Source organism: Rhinoderma darwinii, chromosome 5 (assembly GCF_050947455.1).
Source record: "Rhinoderma darwinii isolate aRhiDar2 chromosome 5, aRhiDar2.hap1, whole genome shotgun sequence".
NCBI classification, from domain to species: Eukaryota; Metazoa; Chordata; class Amphibia; order Anura; family Rhinodermatidae; genus Rhinoderma; species Rhinoderma darwinii.
This window is the reverse complement of record NC_134691.1, coordinates 230,883,452-230,899,973: the sequence shown is the minus strand read 5'-3', so window position 1 is coordinate 230,899,973 and position 16,522 is coordinate 230,883,452. Positions and strand designations below refer to the sequence as shown.

General features: G+C 48.1%; 9 non-coding genes and 2 pseudogenes across 9 annotated transcripts; all 11 read right to left on the bottom strand.

Moving 5' to 3' along the window:
• Window positions 1-1,137: 1,137 nt before the first annotated feature.
• Window positions 1,138-1,318, bottom strand: LOC142653844 (U2 spliceosomal RNA; annotated as a pseudogene).
• Window positions 1,319-2,609: 1,291 nt separating this feature from the next.
• On the bottom strand, window positions 2,610-2,720 carry LOC142654747 (U2 spliceosomal RNA; annotated as a pseudogene).
• A 1,230-nt stretch (window positions 2,721-3,950) lies between these two features.
• LOC142653139 (U2 spliceosomal RNA) lies at window positions 3,951-4,141 on the bottom strand. The gene has a single exon (XR_012848080.1). It is a non-coding gene; the product is annotated as a U2 spliceosomal RNA (small nuclear RNA).
• Window positions 4,142-5,371: 1,230 nt separating this feature from the next.
• Window positions 5,372-5,562, bottom strand: LOC142653138 (U2 spliceosomal RNA). The gene has a single exon (XR_012848079.1). It is a non-coding gene; the product is annotated as a U2 spliceosomal RNA (small nuclear RNA).
• A 1,238-nt stretch (window positions 5,563-6,800) lies between these two features.
• LOC142653137 (U2 spliceosomal RNA) lies at window positions 6,801-6,991 on the bottom strand. Its single transcript, XR_012848078.1, has one exon. It is a non-coding gene; the product is annotated as a U2 spliceosomal RNA (small nuclear RNA).
• Window positions 6,992-8,225: 1,234 nt separating this feature from the next.
• Window positions 8,226-8,416, bottom strand: LOC142653136 (U2 spliceosomal RNA). The gene has a single exon (XR_012848077.1). It is a non-coding gene; the product is annotated as a U2 spliceosomal RNA (small nuclear RNA).
• Window positions 8,417-9,654: 1,238 nt separating this feature from the next.
• On the bottom strand, window positions 9,655-9,847 carry LOC142653707 (U2 spliceosomal RNA). Its single transcript, XR_012848627.1, has one exon. It is a non-coding gene; the product is annotated as a U2 spliceosomal RNA (small nuclear RNA).
• A 1,238-nt stretch (window positions 9,848-11,085) lies between these two features.
• On the bottom strand, window positions 11,086-11,278 carry LOC142653697 (U2 spliceosomal RNA). Its single transcript, XR_012848617.1, has one exon. It is a non-coding gene; the product is annotated as a U2 spliceosomal RNA (small nuclear RNA).
• A 1,238-nt stretch (window positions 11,279-12,516) lies between these two features.
• LOC142653696 (U2 spliceosomal RNA) lies at window positions 12,517-12,709 on the bottom strand. Its single transcript, XR_012848616.1, has one exon. It is a non-coding gene; the product is annotated as a U2 spliceosomal RNA (small nuclear RNA).
• A 1,238-nt stretch (window positions 12,710-13,947) lies between these two features.
• LOC142653135 (U2 spliceosomal RNA) lies at window positions 13,948-14,138 on the bottom strand. Its single transcript, XR_012848076.1, has one exon. It is a non-coding gene; the product is annotated as a U2 spliceosomal RNA (small nuclear RNA).
• Window positions 14,139-15,376: 1,238 nt separating this feature from the next.
• On the bottom strand, window positions 15,377-15,567 carry LOC142653134 (U2 spliceosomal RNA). The gene has a single exon (XR_012848075.1). It is a non-coding gene; the product is annotated as a U2 spliceosomal RNA (small nuclear RNA).
• Between the last annotated feature and the right edge of the window lie 955 nt (window positions 15,568-16,522).

The window sequence follows — 16,522 nt, the reverse complement described above, 5'->3', positions numbered from 1 at the left end:
CAGGCTCACACACTCACAGCTACACGGGAGGTGAATAAAGGCCGGAGAGGAAGCCAGACAGGATTTGCTTCTTTTGCTTGCACCACAATGCAGTGCTGAAAGAGGAGGAATCTACATAAAAACGCCTTCCTGGCAACGCCCAAATGCCCTGCTGCCATGCAGATAAACACTGGCAGCGGCAGCAAGTGCATGCCCACAGCCACCCCTTGTTCCTTCACACCTTGTATCAGCTGTAATCCAGTCCAGTCCAGTGCTGCCTGCTGAGCAGCACTGACCAACACTGCCTGGGCCCAGGCTTTTATCTCTGAGGCCCCATTATGATGTCAGAAAGCTGGCTCTGGCTCCTCAGGGCTCCACTATGACACGTGCAAAGTTCCGTCTGAACTTTATATAAGACGGTACGGCTCAGTCAGTCACTCAGTGTTGCCTGAGAGGGCAACACTGCAACAGCCGGCCGCCAGGCTGTCTTTTTTTGCACAGCTAGTTGCCTCCAGGAGGCCACAAGAGGGAGACAAGGGACTGCAAAATGGAAAATAAGCATCCACCAACTTTACAGACAACTTCTCCTTGCTCCTACAACCTCCATCCTTGCACAGTTTGTTATTCTTCTAGGTAACATAGTAACAAATCCAAATTGCTGCTCTCTTTGTAGGCAAGCAAGGCTTTGTTGCAACTGTAATTCTTACTCCTTCTTGAAATGTAGGGACGACAGTACATTCCATCACATCCATCTAGTGTACACAGGTAGGTCCATTGTGGCGGGCGGGCGGGCGGCTTTAATGGCTGTTTGCTGTTCCCCTACTCCACTCCACTATTTGACTGTGGTGCTGCATCAATCAGTGGCTGGCTCAGGTGCAGCTCTTTAACTTACCTAAAAGGGAGGGCGGAGAGAAGACAAGGAAGGTGAATGAGCTGTTCCAATGTGAAATGCCGGAAACACAGACACACAGACGACACAAAACAAGAGGTGGCAATGTATTCATTAATTGCATTTAATCAATTAGCTCATTATCACTCATGCATTGTCCAACAGGTGTTGAAATAATGGGATTAAAAGGGGAGATCCCTTCAGAAAGACAGAAACAATGGCAAACACAAAAAACACTTTTGGAATCTGATTTTAGTCAACACATAAGGAAAGGGTGCACCGGTCCTGGAAATACTGCAATACCAGGTCAATGCGTGGAGTGGACAGAGCAAGCTCTATTTCCATCTCCCTGTTCTAAAAATCCATTTAATATATGGTCCCCAGATAGGGGACGTATCAGATATTAAACTGATAAGAACAGATTTTTTTTTTTTTTTTTTTTAAAGCGATTACACCAAGCATATCCACAAGATGTTCTCGAAGATCTTGACCGTCCCATTCCAAATTTACAATACATGCCAACCAGGTTGGCACTTCATATCTCTCCAGAAAATCCGGTACACTCCCTCTCAAACAGGTTCGTACCCGCCTCCGAACCTTCTCAAAATTAATTTTATCTCTTAATCCCTCCACGTCTTTTACTAGTTTGTCTCTTTCTGCTCTATCTTCATCTGAAACTACATTTTGTTCCACAATTTTTCTCCTTTTTGTTTCATCACTTTTTTCAACTTCAACACTTTTCCCCGCTCCTCCCTTTTTCTGTGGCTTATCCTCTTTTTGTGGGGTAACTTTCTCTTCCTTTCTGTTAACTATCACTTCCTTTCTTTTAACTGTCTTCTTACTCTCCTCCTTTGCTTCACTTATACTTTTTTTTGGACAATTTTTAAACACATGCCCTTCTTCTCTACACATGTTACACACTTTGCCCTTCTCACAATCATTATACTTATGACCTTCCTTAAAACATTTTGTACAAATTATTTTTCCACAATTCTCCTTCTCATGCCCATACTCTTTACAATTGTGGCAAAAAATCCCCATTCCAAAGAAATACAGATTCCCACTTGCACTGCCAATTTTAAAGCGTGCTGGAGGAAGCAATAAGTTTCCAGCCTCTCCAACTGCCTTAAACTTACACAGGAATTTCCATTTACCTGTCCAGAATCCAAACGGATTAAAGACCTTACCCTTCTCCACCACTTCCTCACAGAACTTAGTGAGAAACCACATAATGTCATCCTTATTTACATAAGGTGAAAACATTTTGACAATCACCAACTTTTTACTTGGAACAAAGTGTGGTGTTACTGTCACACCAACCAGTCTTGGATCCTGCTTCTTCTCCTTCAAAGTGTCCAGAAATTTCAAATAAATGTCCTCCGTATGAAAGGTGACGTCGAAACATCCTCTTCTTGGATAGTCCATTACAGACAAAATCCATTGTCTCTCCAACTGGAAAAGACCAAGCAACAGTACCTTAGTTAGGAATTCCAAGTCCTTGCCTTGTCCTCCAGATTCCTCCATAGAGAAGCGAACCGCATTCCGAGTCCGCATGTAGTCAGGAATTTCCTCCATCCTGCCGCAATAGAAGCCAACGATCCAACGAAAATCCAACGAAATCCAAACGAAATCCAAAGATAATACCTTCAGCACCTAAATGCCAGGCAAGTGATCGCTCCCCGTTGCCCTGGACTAATCCTCCTCCCCAATAGCAACAGAGGGGTGAAGTCTCTCCTAAGAGAAACGATCCCCCCAGGCCAAGGAAAAGGGTACCAGGGCACCTCCTGACCAAGAAACAAGGCAATACCCTAAAGTACTACACTTGATCTTAGCCAAAAGGCAGAGAAGCGATAACCCGAACGGGCCGCGCGTTGCCCGAGCCTGCCCGATACTGCTGTTCAGCCCTTGCAGCGATTCAGCCTACTTCTAGGCAATTCCATGGGGCCCTGCAGGCTCACACACTCACAGCTACACGGGAGGTGAATAAAGGCCGGAGAGGAAGCCAGACAGGATTTGCTTCTTTTGCTTGCACCACAATGCAGTGCTGAAAGAGGAGGAATCTACATAAAAACGCCTTCCTGGCAACGCCCAAATGCCCTGCTGCCATGCAGATAAACACTGGCAGCGGCAGCAAGTGCATGCCCACAGCCACCCCTTGTTCCTTCACACCTTGTATCAGCTGTAATCCAGTCCAGTCTAGTGCTGCCTGCTGAGCAGCACTGACCAACACTGCCTGGGCCCAGGCTTTTATCTCTGAGGCCCCATTATGATGTCAGAAAGCTGGCTCTGGCTCCTCAGGGCTCCACTATGACACGTGCAAAGTTCCGTCTGAACTTTATATAAGACGGTGCGGCTCAGTCAGTCACTCAGTGTTGCCTGAGAGGGCAACACTGCAACAGCCGGCCGCCAGGCTGTCTTTTTTTGCACAGCTAGTTGCCTCCAGGAGGCCACAAGAGGGAGACAAGGGACTGCAAAATGGAAAATAAGCATCCACCAACTTTACAGACAACTTCTCCTTGCTCCTACAACCTCCATCCTTGCACAGTTTGTTATTCTTCTAGGTAACATAGTAACAAATCCAAATTGCTGCTCTCTTTGTAGGCAAGCAAGGCTTTGTTGCAACTGCAATTCTTACTCCTTCTTGAAATGTAGGGACGACAGTACATTCCATCACATCCATCTAGTGTACACAGGTAGGTCCATTGTGGCGGGCGGGCGGCTTTAATGGCTGTTTGCTGTTCCCCTACTCCACTCCACTATTTGACTGTGGTGCTGCATCAATCAGTGGCTGGCTCAGGTGCAGCTCTTTAACTTACCTAAAAGGGAGGGCGGAGAGAAGACAAGGAAGGTGAATGAGCTGTTCCAATGTGAAATGCCGGAAACACAGACACACAGACTACACAAAACAAGAGGTGGCAATGTATTCATTAATTGCATTTAATCAATTAGCTCATTATCACTCATGCATTGTCCAACAGGTGTTGAAATAATGAGATTAAAAGGGGAGATCCCTTCAGAAAGACAGAAACAATGGCAAACACAAAAAACACTTTTGGAATCTGATTTTAGTCAACACATAAGGAAAGGGTGCACCGGTCCTGGAAATACTGCAATACCAGGTCAATGCGTGGAGTGGACAGAGCAAGCTCTATTTCCATCTCCCTGTTCTAAAAATCCATTTAATATATGGTCCCCAGATAGGGGACGTATCAGATATTAAACTGATAAGAACAGATACTACACTTGATCTTAGCCAAAAGGCCGAGAAGCGATAACCCGAACGGGCCGCGCGTTGCCCGAGCCTGCCCGATACTGCTGTTCAGCCCTTGCAGCGATTCAGCCTACTTCTAGGCAATTCCATGGGGTCCTGCAGGCTCACACACTCACAGCTACACGGGAGGTGAATAAAGGCCGGAGAGGAAGCCAGACAGGATTTGCTTCTTTTGCTTGCACCACAATGCAGTGCTGAAAGAGGAGGAATCTACATAAAAACGCCTTCCTGGCAACGCCCAAATGCCCTGCTGCCATGCAGATAAACACTGGCAGCGGCAGCAAGTGCATGCCCACAGCCACCCCTTGTTCCTTCACACCTTGTATCAGCTGTAATCCAGTCCAGTCCAGTGCTGCCTGCTGAGCAGCACTGACCAACACTGCCTGGGCCCAGGCTTTTATCTCTGAGGCCCCATTATGATGTCAGAAAGCTGGCTCTGGCTCCTCAGGGCTCCACTATGACACGTGCAAAGTTCCGTCTGAACTTTATATAAGACGGTGCGGCTCAGTCAGTCACTCAGTGTTGCCTGAGAGGGCAACACTGCAACAGCCGGCCGCCAGGCTGTCTTTTTTTGCACAGCTAGTTGCCTCCAGGAGGCCACAAGAGGGAGACAAGGGACTGCAAAATGGAAAATAAGCATCCACCAACTTTACAGACAACTTCTCCTTGCTCCTACAACCTCCATCCTTGCACAGTTTGTTATTCTTCTAGGTAACATAGTAACAAATCCAAATTGCTGCTCTCTTTGTAGGCAAGCAAGGCTTTGTTGCAACTGCAATTCTTACTCCTTCTTGAAATGTAGGGACGACAGTACATTCCATCACATCCATCTAGTGTACACAGGTAGGTCCATTGTGGCGGGCGGGCGGCTTTAATGGCTGTTTGCTGTTCCCCTACTCCACTCCACTATTTGACTGTGGTGCTGCATCAATCAGTGGCTGGCTCAGGTGCAGCTCTTTAACTTACCTAAAAGGGAGGGCGGAGAGAAGACAAGGAAGGTGAATGAGCTGTTCCAATGTGAAATGCCGGAAACACAGACACACAGACTACACAAAACAAGAGGTGGCAATGTATTCATTAATTGCATTTAATCAATTAGCTCATTATCACTCATGCATTGTCCAACAGGTGTTGAAATAATGAGATTAAAAGGGGAGATCCCTTCAGAAAGACAGAAACAATGGCAAAGACAAAAAACACTTTTGGAATCTGATTTTAGTCAACACATAAGGAAAGGGTGCACCGGTCCTGGAAATACTGCAATACCAGGTCAATGCGTGGAGTGGACAGAGCAAGCTCTATTTCCATCTCCCTGTTCTAAAAATCCATTTAATATATGGTCCCCAGATAGGGGACGTATCAGATATTAAACTGATAAGAACAGATACTACACTTGATCTTAGCCAAAAGGCCGAGAAGCGATAACCCGAACGGGCCGCGCGTTGCCCGAGCCTGCCCGATACTGCTGTTCAGCCCTTGCAGCGATTCAGCCTACTTCTAGGCAATTCCATGGGGTCCTGCAGGCTCACACACTCACAGCTACACGGGAGGTGAATAAAGGCCGGAGAGGAAGCCAGACAGGATTTGCTTCTTTTGCTTGCACCACAATGCAGTGCTGAAAGAGGAGGAATCTACATAAAAACGCCTTCCTGGCAACGCCCAAATGCCCTGCTGCCATGCAGATAAACACTGGCAGCGGCAGCAAGTGCATGCCCACAGCCACCCCTTGTTCCTTCACACCTTGTATCAGCTGTAATCCAGTCCAGTCCAGTGCTGCCTGCTGAGCAGCACTGACCAACACTGCCTGGGCCCAGGCTTTTATCTCTGAGGCCCCATTATGATGTCAGAAAGCTGGCTCTGGCTCCTCAGGGCTCCACTATGACACGTGCAAAGTTCCGTCTGAACTTTATATAAGACGGTGCGGCTCAGTCAGTCACTCAGTGTTGCCTGAGAGGGCAACACTGCAACAGCCGGCCGCCAGGCTGTCTTTTTTTGCACAGCTAGTTGCCTCCAGGAGGCCACAAGAGGGAGACAAGGGACTGCAAAATGGAAAATAAGCATCCACCAACTTTACAGACAACTTCTCCTTGCTCCTACAACCTCCATCCTTGCACAGTTTGTTATTCTTCTAGGTAACATAGTAACAAATCCAAATTGCTGCTCTCTTTGTAGGCAAGCAAGGCTTTGTTGCAACTGCAATTCTTACTCCTTCTTGAAATGTAGGGACGACAGTACATTCCATCACATCCATCTAGTGTACACAGGTAGGTCCATTGTGGCGGGCGGGCGGGCGGGCGGCTTTAATGGCTGTTTGCTGTTCCCCTACTCCACTCCACTATTTGACTGTGGTGCTGCATCAATCAGTGGCTGGCTCAGGTGCAGCTCTTTAACTTACCTAAAAGGGAGGGCGGAGAGAAGACAAGGAAGGTGAATGAGCTGTTCCAATGTGAAATGCCGGAAACACAGACACACAGACGACACAAAACAAGAGGTGGCAATGTATTCATTAATTGCATTTAATCAATTAGCTCATTATCACTCATGCATTGTCCAACAGGTGTTGAAATAATGGGATTAAAAGGGGAGATCCCTTCAGAAAGACAGAAACAATGGCAAACACAAAAAACACTTTTGGAATCTGATTTTAGTCAACACATAAGGAAAGGGTGCACCGGTCCTGGAAATACTGCAATACCAGGTCAATGCGTGGAGTGGACAGAGCAAGCTCTATTTCCATCTCCCTGTTCTAAAAATCCATTTAATATATGGTCCCCAGATAGGGGACGTATCAGATATTAAACTGATAAGAACAGATACTACACTTGATCTTAGCCAAAAGGCCGAGAAGCGATAACCCGAACGGGCCGCGCGTTGCCCGAGCCTGCCCGATACTGCTGTTCAGCCCTTGCAGCGATTCAGCCTACTTCTAGGCAATTCCATGGGGCCCTGCAGGCTCACACACTCACAGCTACACGGGAGGTGAATAAAGGCCGGAGAGGAAGCCAGACAGGATTTGCTTCTTTTGCTTGCACCACAATGCAGTGCTGAAAGAGGAGGAATCTACATAAAAACGCCTTCCTGGCAACGCCCAAATGCCCTGCTGCCATGCAGATAAACACTGGCAGCGGCAGCAAGTGCATGCCCACAGCCACCCCTTGTTACTTCACACCTTGTATCAGCTGTAATCCAGTCCAGTCTAGTGCTGCCTGCTGAGCAGCACTGACCAACACTGCCTGGGCCCAGGCTTTTATCTCTGAGGCCCCATTATGATGTCAGAAAGCTGGCTCTGGCTCCTCAGGGCTCCACTATGACACGTGCAAAGTTCCGTCTGAACTTTATATAAGACGGTGCGGCTCAGTCAGTCACTCAGTGTTGCCTGAGAGGGCAACACTGCAACAGCCGGCCGCCAGGCTGTCTTTTTTTGCACAGCTAGTTGCCTCCAGGAGGCCACAAGAGGGAGACAAGGGACTGCAAAATGGAAAATAAGCATCCACCAACTTTACAGACAACTTCTCCTTGCTCCTACAACCTCCATCCTTGCACAGTTTGTTATTCTTCTAGGTAACATAGTAACAAATCCAAATTGCTGCTCTCTTTGTAGGCAAGCAAGGCTTTGTTGCAACTGCAATTCTTACTCCTTCTTGAAATGTAGGGACGACAGTACATTCCATCACATCCATCTAGTGTACACAGGTAGGTCCATTGTGGCGGGCGGGCGGGCGGCTTTAATGGCTGTTTGCTGTTCCCCTACTCCACTCCACTATTTGACTGTGGTGCTGCATCAATCAGTGGCTGGCTCAGGTGCAGCTCTTTAACTTACCTAAAAGGGAGGGCGGAGAGAAGACAAGGAAGGTGAATGAGCTGTTCCAATGTGAAATGCCGGAAACACAGACACACAGACGACACAAAACAAGAGGTGGCAATGTATTCATTAATTGCATTTAATCAATTAGCTCATTATCACTCATGCATTGTCCAACAGGTGTTGAAATAATGGGATTAAAAGGGGAGATCCCTTCAGAAAGACAGAAACAATGGCAAACACAAAAAACACTTTTGGAATCTGATTTTAGTCAACACATAAGGAAAGGGTGCACCGGTCCTGGAAATACTGCAATACCAGGTCAATGCGTGGAGTGGACAGAGCAAGCTCTATTTCCATCTCCCTGTTCTAAAAATCCATTTAATATATGGTCCCCAGATAGGGGACGTATCAGATATTAAACTGATAAGAACAGATACTACACTTGATCTTAGCCAAAAGGCCGAGAAGCGATAACCCGAACGGGCCGCGCGTTGCCCGAGCCTGCCCGATACTGCTGTTCAGCCCTTGCAGCGATTCAGCCTACTTCTAGGCAATTCCATGGGGCCCTGCAGGCTCACACACTCACAGCTACACGGGAGGTGAATAAAGGCCGGAGAGGAAGCCAGACAGGATTTGCTTCTTTTGCTTGCACCACAATGCAGTGCTGAAAGAGGAGGAATCTACATAAAAACGCCTTCCTGGCAACGCCCAAATGCCCTGCTGCCATGCAGATAAACACTGGCAGCGGCAGCCAGTGCATGTCCACAGCCACCCCTTGTTCCTTCACACCTTGTATCAGCTGTAATCCAGTCCAGTCCAGTGCTGCCTGCTGAGCAGCACTGACCAACACTGCCTGGGCCCAGGCTTTTATCTCTGAGGCCCCATTATGATGTCAGAAAGCTGGCTCTGGCTCCTCAGGGCTCCACTATGACACGTGCAAAGTTCCGTCTGAACTTTATATAAGACGGTGCGGCTCAGTCAGTCACTCAGTGTTGCCTGAGAGGGCAACACTGCAACAGCCGGCCGCCAGGCTGTCTTTTTTTGCACAGCTAGTTGCCTCCAGGAGGCCACAAGAGGGAGACAAGGGACTGCAAAATGGAAAATAAGCATCCACCAACTTTACAGACAACTTCTCCTTGCTCCTACAACCTCCATCCTTGCACAGTTTGTTATTCTTCTAGGTAACATAGTAACAAATCCAAATTGCTGCTCTCTTTGTAGGCAAGCAAGGCTTTGTTGCAACTGCAATTCTTACTCCTTCTTGAAATGTAGGGACGACAGTACATTCCATCACATCCATCTAGTGTACACAGGTAGGTCCATTGTGGCGGGCGAGCGGACGGGCGGCTTTAATGGCTGTTTGCTGTTCCCCTACTCCACTCCACTATTTGACTGTGGTGCTGCATCAATCAGTGGCTGGCTCAGGTGCAGCTCTTTAACTTACCTAAAAGGGAGGGCGGAGAGAAGACAAGGAAGGTGAATGAGCTGTTCCAATGTGAAATGCCGGAAACACAGACACACAGACGACACAAAACAAGAGGCGGCAATGTATTCATTAATTGCATTTAATCAATTAGCTCATTATCACTCATGCATTGTCCAACAGGTGTTGAAATAATGGGATTAAAAGGGGAGATCCCTTCAGAAAGACAGAAACAATGGCAAACACAAAAAACACTTTTGGAATCCGATTTTAGTCAACACATAAGGAAAGGGTGCACCGGTCCTGGAAATACTGCAATACACCAGTTCAATGCGTGGAGTGGACAGAGCAAGCTCTATTTCCATCTCCCTGTTCTAAAAATCCATTTAATATATGGTCCCCAGATAGGGGACGTATCAGATATTAAACTGATAAGAACAGATACTACACTTGATCTTAGCCAAAAGGCCGAGAAGCGATAACCCGAACGGGCCGCGCGTTGCCCGAGCCTGCCCGATACTACTGTTCAGCCCTTGCAGCGATTCAGCCTACTTCTAGGCAATTCCATGGGGCCCTGCAGGCTCACACACTCACAGCTACACGGGAGGTGAATAAAGGCCGGAGAGGAAGCCAGACAGGATTTGCTTCTTTTGCTTGCACCACAATGCAGTGCTGAAAGAGGAGGAATCTACATAAAAACGCCTTCCTGGCAACGCCCAAATGCCCTGCTGCCATGCAGATAAACACTGGCAGCGGCAGCCAGTGCATGCCCACAGCCACCCCTCTTTCCTTCACACCTTGTATCAGCTGTAATCCAGTCCAGTCCAGTGCTGCCTGCTGAGCAGCACTGACCAACACTGCCTGGGCCCAGGCTTTTATCTCTGAGGCCCCATTATGATGTCAGAAAGCTGGCTCTGGCTCCTCAGGGCTCCACTATGACACGTGCAAAGTTCCGTCTGAACTTTATATAAGACGGTGCGGCTCAGTCAGTCACTCAGTGTTGCCTGAGAGGGCAACACTGCAACAGCCGGCCGCCAGGCTGTCTTTTTTTGCACAGCTAGTTGCCTCCAGGAGGCCACAAGAGGGAGACAAGGGACTGCAAAATGGAAAATAAGCATCCACCAACTTTACAGACAACTTCTCCTTGCTCCTACAACCTCCATCCTTGCACAGTTTGTTATTCTTCTAGGTAACATAGTAACAAATCCAAATTGCTGCTCTCTTTGTAGGCAAGCAAGGCTTTGTTGCAACTGCAATTCTTACTCCTTCTTGAAATGTAGGGACGACAGTACATTCCATCACATCCATCTAGTGTACACAGGTAGGTCCATTGTGGCGGGCGGGCGGGCGGGCGGCTTTAATGGCTGTTTGCTGTTCCCCTACTCCACTCCACTATTTGACTGTGGTGCTGCATCAATCAGTGGCTGGCTCAGGTGCAGCTCTTTAACTTACCTAAAAGGGAGGGCGGAGAGAAGACAAGGAAGGTGAATGAGCTGTTCCAATGTGAAATGCCGGAAACACAGACACACAGACGACACAAAACAAGAGGCGGCAATGTATTCATTAATTGCATTTAATCAATTAGCTCATTATCACTCATGCATTGTCCAACAGGTGTTGAAATAATGGGATTAAAAGGGGAGATCCCTTCAGAAAGACAGAAACAATGGCAAACACAAAAAACACTTTTGGAATCCGATTTTAGTCAACACATAAGGAAAGGGTGCACCGGTCCTGGAAATACTGCAATACACCAGGTCAATGCGTGGAGTGGACAGAGCAAGCTCTATTTCCATCTCCCTGTTCTAAAAATCCATTTAATATATGGTCCCCAGATAGGGGACGTATCAGATATTAAACTGATAAGAACAGATACTACACTTGATCTTAGCCAAAAGGCCGAGAAGCGATAACCCGAACGGGCCGCGCGTTGCCCGAGCCTGCCCGATACTGCTGTTCAGCCCTTGCAGTGATTCAGCCTACTTCTAGGCAATTCCATGGGGCCCTGCAGGCTCACACACTCACAGCTACACGGGAGGTGAATAAAGGCCGGAGAGGAAGCCAGACAGGATTTGCTTCTTTTGCTTGCACCACAATGCAGTGCTGAAAGAGGAGGAATCTACATAAAAACGCCTTCCTGGCAACGCCCAAATGCCCTGCTGCCATGCAGATAAACACTGGCAGCGGCAGCCAGTGCATGTCCACAGCCACCCCTTGTTCCTTCACACCTTGTATCAGCTGTAATCCAGTCCAGTCCAGTGCTGCCTGCTGAGCAGCACTGACCAACACTGCCTGGGCCCAGGCTTTTATCTCTGAGGCCCCATTATGATGTCAGAAAGCTGGCTCTGGCTCCTCAGGGCTCCACTATGACACGTGCAAAGTTCCGTCTGAACTTTATATAAGACGGTGCGGCTCAGTCAGTCACTCAGTGTTGCCTGAGAGGGCAACACTGCAACAGCCGGCCGCCAGGCTGTCTTTTTTTGCACAGCTAGTTGCCTCCAGGAGGCCACAAGAGGGAGACAAGGGACTGCAAAATGGAAAATAAGCATCCACCAACTTTACAGACAACTTCTCCTTGCTCCTACAACCTCCATCCTTGCACAGTTTGTTATTCTTCTAGGTAACATAGTAACAAATCCAAATTGCTGCTCTCTTTGTAGGCAAGCAAGGCTTTGTTGCAACTGCAATTCTTACTCCTTCTTGAAATGTAGGGACGACAGTACATTCCATCACATCCATCTAGTGTACACAGGTAGGTCCATTGTGGCGGGCGGGCGGGCGGGCGGCTTTAATGGCTGTTTGCTGTTCCCCTACTCCACTCCACTATTTGACTGTGGTGCTGCATCAATCAGTGGCTGGCTCAGGTGCAGCTCTTTAACTTACCTAAAAGGGAGGGCGGAGAGAAGACAAGGAAGGTGAATGAGCTGTTCCAATGTGAAATGCCGGAAACACAGACACACAGACGACACAAAACAAGAGGCGGCAATGTATTCATTAATTGCATTTAATCAATTAGCTCATTATCACTCATGCATTGTCCAACAGGTGTTGAAATAATGGGATTAAAAGGGGAGATCCCTTCAGAAAGACAGAAACAATGGCAAACACAAAAAACACTTTTGGAATCCGATTTTAGTCAACACATAAGGAAAGGGTGCACCGGTCCTGGAAATACTGCAATACACCAGGTCAATGCGTGGAGTGGACAGAGCAAGCTCTATTTCCATCTCCCTGTTCTAAAAATCCATTTAATATATGGTCCCCAGATAGGGGACGTATCAGATATTAAACTGATAAGAACAGATACTACACTTGATCTTAGCCAAAAGGCCGAGAAGCGATAACCCGAACGGGCCGCGCGTTGCCCAAGCCTGCCCGATACTACTGTTCAGCCCTTGCAGCGATTCAGCCTACTTCTAGGCAATTCCATGGGGCCCTGCAGGCTCACACACTCACAGCTACACGGGAGGTGAATAAAGGCCGGAGAGGAAGCCAGACAGGATTTGCTTCTTTTGCTTGCACCACAATGCAGTGCTGAAAGAGGAGGAATCTACATAAAAACGCCTTCCTGGCAACGCCCAAATGCCCTGCTGCCATGCAGATAAACACTGGTAGCGGCAGCCAGTGCATGCCCACAGCCACCCCTTGTTCCTTCACACCTTGTATCAGCTGTAATCCAGTCCAGTCCAGTGCTGCCTGCTGAGCAGCACTGACCAACACTGCCTGGGCCCAGGCTTTTATCTCTGAGGCCCCATTATGATGTCAGAAAGCTGGCTCTGGCTCCTCAGGGCTCCACTATGACACGTGCAAAGTTCCGTCTGAACTTTATATAAGACGGTGCGGCTCAGTCAGTCACTCAGTGTTGCCTGAGAGGGCAACACTGCAACAGCCGGCCGCCAGGCTGTCTTTTTTTGCACAGCTAGTTGCCTCCAGGAGGCCACAAGAGGGAGACAAGGGACTGCAAAATGGAAAATAAGCATCCACCAACTTTACAGACAACTTCTCCTTGCTCCTACAACCTCCATCCTTGCACAGTTTGTTATTCTTCTAGGTAACATAGTAACAAATCCAAATTGCTGCTCTCTTTGTAGGCAAGCAAGGCTTTGTTGCAACTGCAATTCTTACTCCTTCTTGAAAAGTAGGGACGACAGTACATTCCATCACATCCATCTAGTGTACACAGGTAGGTCCATTGTGGCGGGCGGGCGGGCGGGCGGCTTTAATGGCTGTTTGCTGTTCCCCTACTCCACTCCACTATTTGACTGTGGTGCTGCATCAATCAGTGGCTGGCTCAGGTGCAGCTCTTTAACTTACCTAAAAGGGAGGGCGGAGAGAAGACAAGGAAGGTGAATGAGCTGTTCCAATGTGAAATGCCGGAAACACAGACACACAGACGACACAAAACAAGAGGCGGCAATGTATTCATTAATTGCATTTAATCAATTAGCTCATTATCACTCATGCATTGTCCAACAGGTGTTGAAATAATGGGATTAAAAGGGGAGATCCCTTCAGAAAGACAGAAACAATGGCAAACACAAAAAACACTTTTGGAATCTGATTTTAGTCAACACATAAGGAAAGGGTGCACCGGTCCTGGAAATACTGCAATACCAGGTCAATGCGTGGAGTGGACAGAGCAAGCTCTATTTCCATCTCCCTGTTCTAAAAATCCATTTAATATATGGTCCCCAGATAGGGGACGTATCAGATATTAAACTGATAAGAACAGATACTACACTTGATCTTAGCCAAAAGGCCGAGAAGCGATAACCCGAACGGGCCGCGCGTTGCCCGAGCCTGCCCGATACTGCTGTTCAGCCCTTGCAGTGATTCAGCCTACTTCTAGGCAATTCCATGGGGCCCTGCAGGCTCACACACTCACAGCTACACGGGAGGTGAATAAAGGCCGGAGAGGAAGCCAGACAGGATTTGCTTCTTTTGCTTGCACCACAAAGCAGTGCTGAAAGAGGAGGAATCTACATAAAAACGCCTTCCTGGCAACGCCCAAATGCCCTGCTGCCATGCAGATAAACACTGGCAGCGGCAGCCAGTGCATGTCCACAGCCACCCCTTGTTCCTTCACACCTTGTATCAGCTGTAATCCAGTCCAGTCCAGTGCTGCCTGCTGAGCAGCACTGACCAACACTGCCTGGGCCCAGGCTTTTATCTCTGAGGCCCCATTATGATGTCAGAAAGCTGGCTCTGGCTCCTCAGGGCTCCACTATGACACGTGCAAAGTTCCGTCTGAACTTTATATAAGACGGTGCGGCTCAGTCAGTCACTCAGTGTTGCCTGAGAGGGCAACACTGCAACAGCCGGCCGCCAGGCTGTCTTTTTTTGCACAGCTAGTTGCCTCCAGGAGGCCACAAGAGGGAGACAAGGGACTGCAAAATGGAAAATAAGCATCCACCAACTTTACAGACAACTTCTCCTTGCTCCTACAACCTCCATCCTTGCACAGTTTGTTATTCTTCTAGGTAACATAGTAACAAATCCAAATTGCTGCTCTCTTTGTAGGCAAGCAAGGCTTTGTTGCAACTGCAATTCTTACTCCTTCTTGAAATGTAGGGACGACAGTACATTCCATCACATCCATCTAGTGTACACAGGTAGGTCCATTGTGGCGGGCGGGCCGGCGGGCGGCTTTAATGGCTGTTTGCTGTTCCCCTACTCCACTCCACTATTTGACTGTGGTGCTGCATTAATCAGTGGCTGGCTCAGGTGCAGCTCTTTAACTTACCTAAAAGGGAGGGCGGAGAGAAGACAAGGAAGGTGAATGAGCTGTTCCAATGTGAAATGCCGGAAACACAGACACACAGACGACACAAAACAAGAGGTGGCAATGTATTCATTAATTGCATTTAATCAATTAGCTCATTATCACTCATGCATTGTCCAACAGGTGTTGAAATAATGGGATTAAAAGGGGAGATCCCTTCAGAAAGACAGAAACAATGGCAAACACAAAAAACACTTTTGGAATCTGATTTTAGTCAACACATAAGGAAAGGGTGCACCGGTCCTGGAAATACTGCAATACCAGGTCAATGCGTGGAGTGGACAGAGCAAGCTCTATTTCCATCTCCCTGTTCTAAAAATCCATTTAATATATGGTCCCCAGATAGGGGACGTATCAGATATTAAACTGATAAGAACAGATACTACACTTGATCTTAGCCAAAAGGCCGAGAAGCGATAACCCGAACGGGCCGCGCGTTGCCCGAGCCTGCCCGATACTGCTGTTCAGCCCTTGCAGCGATTCAGCCTACTTCTAGGCAATTCCATGGGGCCCTGCAGGCTCACACACTCACAGCTACACGGGAGGTGAATAAAGGCCGGAGAGGAAGCCAGACAGGATTTGCTTCTTTTGCTTGCACCACAATGCAGTGCTGAAAGAGGAGGAATCTACATAAAAACGCCTTCCTGGCAACGCCCAAATGCCCTGCTGCCATGCAGATAAACACTGGCAGCGGCAGCCAGTGCATGTCCACAGCCACCCCTTGTTCCTTCACACCTTGTATCAGCTGTAATCCAGTCCAGTCCAGTGCTGCCTGCTGAGCAGCACTGACCAACACTGCCTGGGCCCAGGCTTTTATCTCTGAGGCCCCATTATGATGTCAGAAAGCTGGCTCTGGCTCCTCAGGGCTCCACTATGACACGTGCAAAGTTCCGTCTGAACTTTATATAAGACGGTGCGGCTCAGTCAGTCACTCAGTGTTGCCTGAGAGGGCAACACTGCAACAGCCGGCCGCCAGGCTGTCTTTTTTTGCACAGCTAGTTGCCTCCAGGAGGCCACAAGAGGGAGACAAGGGACTGCAAAATGGAAAATAAGCATCCACCAACTTTACAGACAACTTCTCCTTGCTCCTACAACCTCCATCCTTGCACAGTTTGTTATTCTTCTAGGTAACATAGTAACAAATCCAAATTGCTGCTCTCTTTGTAGGCAAGCAAGGCTTTGTTGCAACTGCAATTCTTACTCCTTCTTGAAATGTAGGGACGACAGTACATTCCATCACATCCATCTAGTGTACACAGGTAGGTCCATTGTGGCGGGCGAGCGGACGGGCGGCTTTAATGGCTGTTTGCTGTTCCCCTACTCCACTCCACTATTTGACTGTGGTGCTGCATCAATCAGTGGCTGGCTCAGGT